This window comes from Anticarsia gemmatalis, chromosome W (assembly GCF_050436995.1).
Source record: "Anticarsia gemmatalis isolate Benzon Research Colony breed Stoneville strain chromosome W, ilAntGemm2 primary, whole genome shotgun sequence".
Classification (NCBI taxonomy): domain Eukaryota; kingdom Metazoa; phylum Arthropoda; class Insecta; order Lepidoptera; family Erebidae; genus Anticarsia; species Anticarsia gemmatalis.
This window is the reverse complement of record NC_134775.1, coordinates 14,626,007-14,637,869: the sequence shown is the minus strand read 5'-3', so window position 1 is coordinate 14,637,869 and position 11,863 is coordinate 14,626,007. Positions and strand designations below refer to the sequence as shown.

The 11,863-nt window shown below is 39.6% G+C and overlaps 1 pseudogene; it reads right to left on the bottom strand.

The window, feature by feature from the left end:
* Nucleotides 1-2,631: 2,631 nt before the first annotated feature.
* LOC142986003 (uncharacterized) lies at nt 2,632-11,211 on the bottom strand (annotated as a pseudogene).
* Between the last annotated feature and the right edge of the window lie 652 nt (nt 11,212-11,863).

The window sequence follows — 11,863 nt, the reverse complement described above, 5'->3', positions numbered from 1 at the left end:
GGTGTGATACGGTAATTGGTGAATTAACCATGTTTTTGTTTATTTTAGTTAATAATTCGTGTGTTCGTGAAAGTGAATCAGAACGAGGAAGCAAAAAGTGTCGTAAAACGTTAGAAAGATAAAATTAGGTAGGTATGTAGTGTCTGATGCCCGTGCGTAATTACCTAATTGTTATCAGTGTGTAAATAAGATTCGCAGTTATGCTTTCTGTAATTTAGATTTAAGTGTTACACGTTGTGTAGGTAAGTTATTTAACAATTACTTTAATTAGACAGTTACGTTATTCACGTAGTTGCTAGCCAATCCAAGACTGAAAGTATTATGGGAAATCAGTATCAGTTTGTATTTATTATTGTTACTAAGACAGAACGTCCCGCGCGCTTACCCCCCCCTCGCGGCGTCAGCTGACAGCGCTCGGTCGCGGTCGCACACATCGAAGCGGCGGCCGTGTAACGACGAGCGCTTCTATGTGTTCGTGCACGAGCGCTCACTCACACTACAGAAAAGCAAAAAAATAAGTTGTCCAAAAAAATTTTTTTTTTCGGATTCGTGATCAAATTCATGGGCAGTATCACCTCCCAAAATATTACCAGCTATTATGAGAAGACCCTGTATACAATACATGCATTCTTATTAAAAATATTACCTCAAATTTAATACAAACAAACATACAGATACCAAAAAAAGCTATGTCACATAATTTAAGAAATCAACATAAACTACAACTTTGTAAAATAAGAACTAATTACGGAAAGAGAACGATATTGTTTGGAGGAGCACAGCTGTTTAATAGATTACCTAAGGATATTAAGGAATGTGATAACATAAATATGTTTAAATGTAAACTTAGAGAACACGTACTATGTAACCACTTCTAACATTCTAGAGGCTATTGTTAATGTTATTTAATGTATAATTGTATTTTTAATCTTATTGTAAGCGAAATGTATTGTTTCTTATGAGAAAATAAAAATCTTTAAACCTCAATTAGTAGCATTGCTTCCTTAGTATCCAACAACGTGTAACAACAAAACATTTGAACTTAGAGCAACAAACTATAGGTAGTTAATGCCCGGTTTCGATTTGGCGGTAGATTATCTATTAATTAGCGTTAAGGCTGATATAAACATAATAGTTTGAATTGATGCTACTATTAAACTGCTGCTAAATGTACCCCAGAAACTAGGCATAAGATGTTATATTTTAATCATAGAATAAATATCTAATCAACTTTGTCGGGTACCTTCTACTTACATTTCCTCTTTAAGCTTACATAGTCATTGTCGTTTACGACACAGGATTACCACCTTATCATTTTGTAAGAAAACATCAATAAAATACATTGTAACTTTCGCTCTACGCGATAATACCCGTCGTGCAATTATTGCCCCGCGTTGGGCGTCAGTTTACTCTACGAGTATACGTGATCTCGGAGCATTGTGATCTTTCAGATTTAAACCATCCTCTATTTCTTCCGTGGTCTGCACATTTTGTAGTATTATAAAAGTTTTAAAATATAGTGTTTTCCCACCGTTTGAAGATACAGGTGTATGCAAGAAATAGTGTGTGTTAATTTATGAAAAGCGGACCCCTAACTTTTCCCAGTCACGTTATTCAAACTTGTTAGATATCTTTAAGTTCGATATTTATGTCAAAAATATTTAATTAAATTCCGGTCATATCTCTGTACAATTTTCTCGTATAAATAACCAGTGCATTGAATTTTCCGGAAACAAATATTTCAAAATAACATCAACTTCCGCACTCAGTTTCTTCAATGCTCTTTTGTTTAAAAAAGGTTCCGCTTTGTATAAATTGTTTCTATCTCGCCACCTAGTTTTATATCCCTAACAAATCTCATTAAAAGTTCTCTTCTTAGTTTACTTAAGACATCAAAACCGACCATCGATTTTATCGAAAACTTTTCGGATTTTATTTATCTTAAGTCTTTAAGACCGCCTTTTTCATCTAGAGGGCATGTGGGCCAGTACTGTTCATGACATGCCGAATTTGATGCTGGCAATTTTTTACACAGATGATCACCAGACTGAAATGCTATTAACTATAGATAGAATAGACTCCAGCCTTGTCACTGGAACTTGACATGTTATAATATATCATTATTCACTCTGAATACCCCTTTACTAACATTTTGTATAGGTAATAAATATGACACATCCAGTAATTTAACAACCAAAATATTAATCTCGTATAACATCCATGAATCAACTTATTATGTGTATTTATTTACATTCAGGATGCACACCTTGAACTATTCGTAATGTCAAACAAAAATAAACCTTATTTGTATGCTAATAACGTTCACAGGTGTGAGTTCAACATCCGTCTTATTATTTTCCGATTAGGTTGAGTGACGTCATCGGTGCGGCCTTCGCGGCCGGTCGATGCCCCCGCCCGCCGTACCGTTAGCAATGCAAATGTTTCGGTCGTGATTTGTACACTTCCTATGTATAAATAATGTGTTATACACGATGATTGCGTTGTCAGCGGTACTACTGTGCTGATGCAAAACGATAATGCGGATCTGATATGATTGTTTGAAAATTCAAATAAAAGTGGGGTAATAATAATAATTTTTTTTTTATTTATTTTTTTTATTTATTCATTTATTTCAGGCAACTGAGGCCCATAGAAAATACAATAAACAAATTACAAATTAAAAATATAAATATACTAATACATACATAATTAATATAACTTATAATTATACACGATTACTACTATTGTGCAGCGTCGGCGTCGTGTATCGCGCAGTATCGGGTATCCGGCCACGGAATCGCCGGAAAACAACACCTTTCGGCCAAAATTCTGGCTCCATGAACTTTGTGAGATGCTCAGTTGGCACTCTCACCACGAAGGCATTAAAACCCACATTGTGACGTGATTCCAACCTCTGAACTCTCAAAGTCCACTTCGTTTTCGTCTGTATGTACTCTACAATCTCTTCAACCTTTGTAGAGTAATGCAGTCTGGACACGTACAGCGGCGTCACTGGTACAGCGGGACGCAGCAAGAAATTCGGTCCGGTCGGTCCAGTGCCGCACTTGTTTTGGTTCGGCTTCTTTTTCTTCTTCTGTACCATGATGAAGCCATCCTTGTCGGCCTGTTCCTTCGGTTGCTCTGTGTTGTCCTTCTGGGTGGATAGGCAGCTCTTCTGTTTAACCCCTTTTATAATTTGTCGCTTTGTCTGCGCTGCAGGTGTTTTCTTAGCGACAATATCGGCGTAGGCACGTGCAGGGGTCGTTGTACCTACGCGTGATGTCACAGTGGCCGGTGTAGAGGCGCATGCGACGACGGCGGCGAGCAAAGCTTCGTCAGCGATATCGGCAACTGGTGACGCACTTGAGTTCGCCGATGCAAAACTGCTTATGGAGGCAGTCTGCGGTCCGCGGCAAGTGTTCACCTTTGAGGCCTCTGGTGACCTAATTACTGAACCAACGTTGTGCAATGATGTAATTTCTGCACGCAGCTCAGCAATGATAGTATCTGAGGCCTCTAGTCTGGACTGCATCTTAGTCATCTCAGCTTTTAACGACGTGATGTCCTTCAGCAGTCTAGTTACATCGACGTGATCGAACGTGACGGGAGGCAGTTTACTTAGCTCTTTCGCCACGAAGTCAGGCACGTCGTCTGGGTCGGTCTTCTTCAACATATCAATTATATCTTGAAGACTCTTCTCGGAGCCCTCTCTGCGACGAGACGGCATCTGGTCCAGTTTTCCAAGAGACTGGAACAGTAGCAGCTTTGCGCTGCTGACATCTTCCTCCTTGAAATTGGATCGGCATATTTGCAATATGCTCACCTCATCCATGTAATCAATTGCATGGACAAGGAACGCCAATAATTCGTTCAATATGAGTTTTTTCGAACTCATAATGTCACCGTGCAGCGGCAGTGCTAGCGGCAGCGAATAAATAAATAATAATTATTATTATTATTTATTTATTCGCTCAAACATGTGTGTACATACAATAAACAATCGCATGCAAGATATAAAATAGAGTAGAAAGCTCGTGACATGTTTGCCATATGTATGGCGTGCAAATATGGATTTAACTATAAGGATAAGGAACAAAAATATTGATAAATTCCCATTAGCGATCAATTTCTAAAGTTAACATGCTTTCAACAACTATCATAATTAAATGTAATCAATGTCAAGGTATTTTTAATCATATTAATGTCAAATGAATGAATATATATAATAATAATATTTAATGAAATTTGTCATTTAAGAAGTCATTCAAATTGTAATAAGCCTTTTCAACAAGGAATGATTTTACTTTTTGCTTAAATGCATCAATGTTTAGATCTCTCCAACTGCTGGGAAGTTTATTATAAATAATTGGAGCCATGCAAATAACACTTTTGCGCATGAGTGCCGTTCTACAAGGATGCAGACAAAGTTTATTTTTATCGCATCGATTTCGAGGGCAAACATCTGCCATACGCGGAAATAAATTCGGATTATTTTGGACAAATAAAGCAGTTTCCAATATGTAGAGTGACGGTAGTGTTAGGATCTTGTAACGTATAAAATATGGTCTACATGAATCTGTGTTTTTTAATCTAAACATAGATCTAACACACCGTTTTTGGGCTTTAAAGGCGATTTCCTTGTCCGTAGAATTGCCCCAAAAAATCACCCCGTATCTTAAAATGGACTCAGTTAGCCCGTAGTGTGCTGTTAGTAAAGCATCCACATTCAGTGTCGAGGACAGCTTGTATAGAGCAAATGCACTACTACAAATTCTTTTACAAATAGCGTCAATATGTATCTTCCAATTTAAGTTACGGTCAATATTTAAACCTAAAAATGTTGTATTATTGATAGCGTCAATAGTAATATTATTATATTTAATGTCAAATTTAGAAAATGTCAATGCACGTTGGCTAAAATGTATAATTACTGTTTTTTTATTATTTATTTTTAAATTATTATTATCCATCCATTTGATTGTTTTATTTAACGCATTGTTTACATCTTTTTCGTACTCATCGCGATGCCGACAAGGTATGGTAATTGTACTGTCGTCTGCGAACAGTGTCATCGGGTTATTGACGGCTCTCGGCAAATCTATACTAATATTATAAAGCTGAAGAGTTTGTTTGTTTGAACGCGCTAATCTCAGGAACTACTGGTCCGATTTGAAAAAATATTTCAGTGTTAGATAGCCCATTTATCGAGGAAGGTTATAGGCTATATATCATCACGCTACGACCAATAGGAGCAGAGTACCGGTAAAAAATGTTACAAAAACGGGGAACATTTTGGCTCATCCTCTCTTATGTGACGCAAGAGAAGTTGCGCGGCTCAGCTAGTCGTTAATATAGAGTGTAAAGAGAGAAGGTCCCAGAATACTCCCTTGAGGTACACCATAGATAACAGAACGTTCTTCAGAGAAAAACACTTCTTCTCGTTTAGTGTTGCCGTTTATCCTAGTGATTTCTGTTACTTGTTTTCTGTCACATAAATAAGATTGGAAGAGTTTTAGGATATTGCCTCGAATTCCATAAGTTTCAAGCTTATGTACCAGAAAGTCATGTTGTACGTAGTCAAACGCCTGTGACATATCGCAAAATACAGCACAGACTGAGTTATTTATATCTATATTTGTAATAACTACGTATAAAAAGTCGTAAATTGCCATATTAATAGTTTTATTCTTTCTAAACCCTTTTTGTTCATTACACAATATGTTATGTTTTTCTATATATCTACTAAGTTCTTTATACATATACGATTCAAATACTTTGGAAAATATTGGTATTAGAGAGATTGGTCTGTAATTTTCTTTTAACTCTTTATCCTCTTTCTTATGTAACGGTTTGACTATTGACTTTTTTAATGCATCAGGAAACGTGCCTTCAGAAATGCTTAAATCTATACTAATATTATAAAGCTGAAGAGTTTGTTTGTTTGTTTGTTTGTTTGTTTGATTGTTTGATTGTTTGATTGTTTGATTGTTTGATTGTTTGATTGTTTGATTGTTTGATTGTTTGATTGTTTGTTTGTTTGTTTGTTTGATTGTTTGATTGAACGCGCTAATCTCAGGGACTACTGGTCCGATTTGGAAAAATCTTTCAGTGTTAGATAGTCCATTCATCGAGGAAGGTTATAGGCTATATAACATCACGCTACGGCCATTAAGAGCGGAGTAGCAACGAAAAATGTTACAAAAACGGGGAAAATATGACCCACTCTCTCTTATGTGACGCAAGCGAAGTTGCGCAGGTCAGCTAGTTGATTATATGGGCCAACGGTGAACAAATTTCTTGAGCTACTGCTTTAATTATTTTTGTTTGTATTCCGTCGTATCCTGTGCTGTGTGTATTATTCAGGTTAGAAATTATTTTCAGTACGTCCTGCGGCAAACACGGGGCCATAAACATGGAGTCTTTTCTATTTAAAATGTGTCGCGAGACATTGGTTCCGGCATTATTTATAGGTTCGATCTTGTCAATAAAGTAGTTATTCAATAAATTTGCAATATGTTTTGGATCTACAATAGTTATGTCATTTTCTTGGATTAAATTAATATAATTCTTTGGTATGTTCAGTTTATTTTATTTATTTATTTATTTTAAACTTTGTATACAGAGCTGTATAAAGGCGGACTTAATGCCAGGAGCATTTTCTGCCAGTCTACCTTAGGGTGATGCAGAGATTGTTGTGAAGGTGTTTAAAAAGAGGAAGGAGAGTGAGATGAGAAAAGTGTGTAAATAAATAATAATAGATGTAGACAACATGAGTGTGAATTAATAATTATATTAAATATATACTAACATATAATTAAATATATACAAAATAATACATATACATACATATTAATTACATAAATGAAAATAACATACAATAAATATACAAAAATAGGTAAATATATGAATACATATAAACTAAGCAAATTGTGACGATTCAGCAACTTTGTTCAGCAATAGATCTTTTACCTTGCTCTTGAACGTAAGACGGTTAGTGGACATCCTGATTTCAAGAGGGAGCGCATTCCATAACAGGACTGATTGGACAGGGAACGAAGAATTGACAAACCCAGAAGTGTGGGAGGGGCAGAGAAGAATAAGATTGCTTGAAGAGCGGAGATTACGATTGTGGTTATCACACAAGTATTGAAAGTAGGGAGTTAGGTAGGCTGGGGGAGTAGGGGAAGTAAGAAAAGAGAACAGAGTCGTGAGCGCACGTAAATTACGGTGCTCACGAATTGGTAGCCACCTAAGTTGAGAGCGATAAGTAGATACATGATCATACTTGCGAAGATTGAAGATAAATCGAATGCAGTTGTTAAGAAGACGGTCAAGTTTGTTGAGGAGATCTGCATTCAGGTCAAAGTAACACACATCACCATAGTCGATCAGAGGGAATATTAAGGTCTGCACAAGCATGGCTTTGGTCCTGGATGGCAGAAAGTGTCTTCTCTCTCTCTGTCAGTCTTGAGGCGATATAAAGCCCGCAGTGTGCTAGTCACTCTGCGACAAACATTGGCTATTTGGACTTTCCAGCTCAACGTTGAATCAACATAAAGACCTAAATCTCTTACTGAAGACGTCGTTTCAATAGTCCAGCCGTTAAAGACTATAGGTGGTACATGAACATTACCTAATCTGCTAATGTTGCGGTGACTGCCTACCACTATAGCCTGACATTTGGCAGGGTTAACGGCCAAGCCAAACTTCTCAGACCAGCACCTAATGTGTTCGAGGTCGCTATTCACGACGTCTACAGCTTTCGATATAGAGTCCACGGACTCTTGCGAATAAAGTTGCAAGTCATCAGCATACAGATGATACGATCCTCGAAGATTTTGGGTTACTAGATTGATGAATATTGAAAATAATAAAGGAGAAAGAATGCCGCCTTGTGGGACACCAGAATCCAGTCCACGCCAGCTCGATGAAGATTCACCGAAGTGAACCGATTGCTGGCGCCCTTGAAGATATGAGGAAAACCAATTCAGCGCACCGGAAGATATGTTAAGATGGGAAAGGATAGAGAGAAGGATATCATGACTGACGGTATTGAAGGCGTTCGAGAAGTCTACCAAAGCCATAACAGTGACTTTAGTATCCTCCATCCCCGCCCTAACATCGCCAGTTACCTTAAGGAGTGCCGTCATAGTGCTGTGGCCTGGTCTGAACCCGGATTGGAGCGGGCTAAGTAAATTGTTATTTAACACAAACTGTGTTAACTGCTTGTGTACGCAGGCCTCCAGCACTTTGGAGAGAAAAGGTAGAATGGAAATGGGTCGGAAGTGAGCTGGAAGCGACGGATTTGGGATTTTAGGCAATGGGATAATGTAGGCTTTGCGCCACAAGGAAGGAAAGGAACCAGAGGTAAGGGAGAAATTTATGATGTGAGATATGGCGGGGAGCAGGTGATCCAACACAGAGACAATCATGCGTCGACTGACGTCATCGGCGCCTACTGCATTCGATTTAATAGAATGGATTATCTTCTTAACATCTTCCGGTGTTACTGGCGAAAAGGAGAAGGATTCAATATTTGGTCGGGGTAATCCCAGTATGGATTGGACAGTATCGGTCTTGGTTTGGTGATCCATCACTGTGGTGGACGTAAAGTGACGATTTATATCGTCCAATCCAACCGTGCACTGTAAGTTATTGCTCTGATGTTTGCCAATACCGAGGGTCCCGAGAAACCTCCAGATATCGGCCGGGGAAGAGGAGGAAAGGTTATTTAGAAAATGTCGGCGTTTAGCGTTACGTACCATCTGATTGCATCGGTTCCTTGCAACTTTAAACTGGTGCCAGTTTTCGTCACACCGATCTCTACGAAACTTGGCAAAGGCCCTATTTCTTCGCCTCATGGCCATTCGAATACCTTCTGACATCCAGGGAGCAGGAGGACGTGTAAGCCTAACTTTCCTAACCGGCGCGTGGACATCAAACAGCCCAACAACAGCTTTATTGAATATAGAAATTTTGTCGTCGATGTTTGAAGCTGTTGTTAGCTGCTCCCAGTTGAGGTTAGCAGCGTCCGTACCTAATTTGTCCACATTCATACGCCCGAAACAACGCTTGTACAGAACCTTTGGACGGGATTTGGGGGGCTTTAGGGCGTAGGACATGAAGATTAGGTCGTGGTGAGAGAAACCAGGAGCTGGGTATTGGCCTGAGGATGAGACAAGGGAGGGAGCAGAAGTAAGGATTAAGTCCAGCCAGGTATCTTCACCTTCAGTGTTGTGGTGAGTGGCATGTAGGGGTAAAACGTAAAGGCTGGAGGACTCGACGATCTCAAGGAGTTTACAGGAGCGTGGTGAGCGAGGAGAAAGGAGATCAGTATTGAAATCGCCCATGATGATTTGATGTGAGTAACTAGACCCGTAGATTCCAGCACCGACTCGATGCTGGAGAAGTAGTCGATGGAAGGGGGACAATATACAACGCCGAGAAGGACTTTGGCTCCTTTGACACAAACCTCGAGAAAAAGAAATTCGGCGGATGCAGAGTAATTGGGAGAAGAAGAAATAAGAATGTGGTAGGGTAAGTCACTTCTAAGATAGATAGCGACGCCACCACCTATGCGGTCGTTACGTATTAGAGAGTAACCTGAGAGAGAGTAGGAAGAAGAAGATAAGTGAGGTTTGAGCCAAGTCTCTGAAATCAGGATGGCATGAACGTCAGCATCAGCAAAAGCTTCTTGTAGGTCAGTGAAATGGCTTGGAACGCTCTGTGCATTTAAGTGACAGACGTTAAAAAGATTTTTATTAGAGCTTTCAAAAGTTTGCCGTACAAAATCGCTGTACATAATATAACAAAAAAAAAAAGATGTATAATAAATAGATATCACAAAAAATAAAATATAAGAAGAGTATTAAACGGTGCAAATAACATCTCTGCACCACCCGCCAGCTAACACACACAATAAAAGAAAAAAAATATAGAAAGTGAGAAGTACAGTACAGAAAATTAAGTAAAATAAAAACGGTAAGTGAAAACATACATACTGCAACACCGAACGTTACCGAACGTAACTGTCAAAGTCACTTGGTTGTCATCTGTCACTTGTCAGCTTGTCATTTGACAACACTGCGATCCAGTGATTTTGCAAATTACAATTGAGATAATAAGTTATGAGGGTGATCAGTAAATAAATCAAAGAAGACAATATGTTGTCGCGAATAATCTAACCATGAATTGCAGTTACAAAATACCCTAACGGCGTCGCAATACGATCGAGATCCTACACTTAGGTCTTACGCGGTTTAGAACTCGCCGCAGATGATGCCGCGTTCACCGCTCCGTGCTTCGGTCGGGAAGGGATTGCAGTGCCCACCTTTGGATGCCGGGTAGTAAGAGTGTTCAACTCGTCCATGGTGACAATCTTATGTCGGCTGCGATCAGACGTTTTGACGATGATGGTGCCGTCTTGGGTCCAGCAATCCTTTAGACCGAAATGCTGCCGAGCCTTAGCAAATATCACTTGGCGGGTCCTCGTCAGAAATTCTCTCACCGATATAGATGTCCCCCGCAGTTTCGCCTTAGCTCGCCAGACAGATGACCGGACCTCCGCATCCGAGAAACGCACGAGAATTGGTCGATGGTGCTTACCTCCAGGGGCGCCTATTCTGTGACAGACCCTGATACTTATAAAGACTTATAAAGACAACTTATAAAGACAACTCCCGCACTAAGAATTGCTCTTGTGTCGCGGGGACTTTTACAAACATACAAACAACGGACACAAAGCACAACCAGACCCGAAACAATTATTTGTGGGTCGCACAAATAATTGCTCCGTGTGGGAATCGAACCCACGACCTCCCGATGCAGTGGTATCGGCGTGGTGACCTAAACCACTGCGCCACGGAGGCATGCTGTTATTGTGGTCAAGCCCAACTTGCCCTGGAGAATGCTGGAGGCCATACTTTGGGCATCCACATTATCTGCCTCCGGAACCCCGAGGAAGAGGAGGTCCTTCCTGCGATGCCTTGTCTCCATGGAGTCCATACACCGTGCACATTCTGCAACCTGTTGCCGGAGCAAGCTGAGTACACCAAAGATTAGCTCACGGAATGTCCGGAACTCCTCAGCCACCTTTGCCACCGTGTCCTTCGCAGCACCTGTTTGAAGCTGAGCCTCCAGATCAGCCATCCGTTTGTTGAAGGTCTCCTCAAGCTTCTTCTGGGTCAGCTGAATCTCACTTAGCTGAGACATTTGTGTAACTACTTGTGACAAGTGACTTGCAACTTTCCTTAAGTTTTGTGTTCAGCTGGCAGGTGGTGTATAATGATACAATATCACCACATATACTATGCACTAATAATTGTATGTATTATAATTATAATATTAAGCAAATAAAATTAAAAATAAACTATTAAATTGAATAAATAAAAATTAAATTAGGGGGAGTGATTTTTTGTGTCCACTTATTTTGACACCTACCTACAACTACAATTTTGATGTATTATTTGCCATGTAGCCTTAGATTTATTTTTGGATGTTGTTATTTTGTAATGGTTTTGTGTGCGTTGAATTAATTGTATTATTTTTCTATAGAGCCTAGAATAACTCTTAAACCGATCCCTATTTTGTTGAGTTGGTTTCAATCTAGCCTGCCATAATAATTGGCGTTTCTTTATGCTGCACTTCTTTATACCACGCGATATCCATTTCTGTTTTTTATATAAAATTACAGAAGTAAGGCCGGGACTCCACCAAAGCGGAGATGTGTGCGGTGTGCTGTGTGCTGTGCGAGAAGAGATGTTTTTCAGCTCGCGTGACTCCACCAAAGCGGAGATGTGTGCGGTGTGCTGTGTGCTGTGCGAGATGTTTCTCAGCTCGGGTGCGGGGCGTTGAGTGCTCAGTA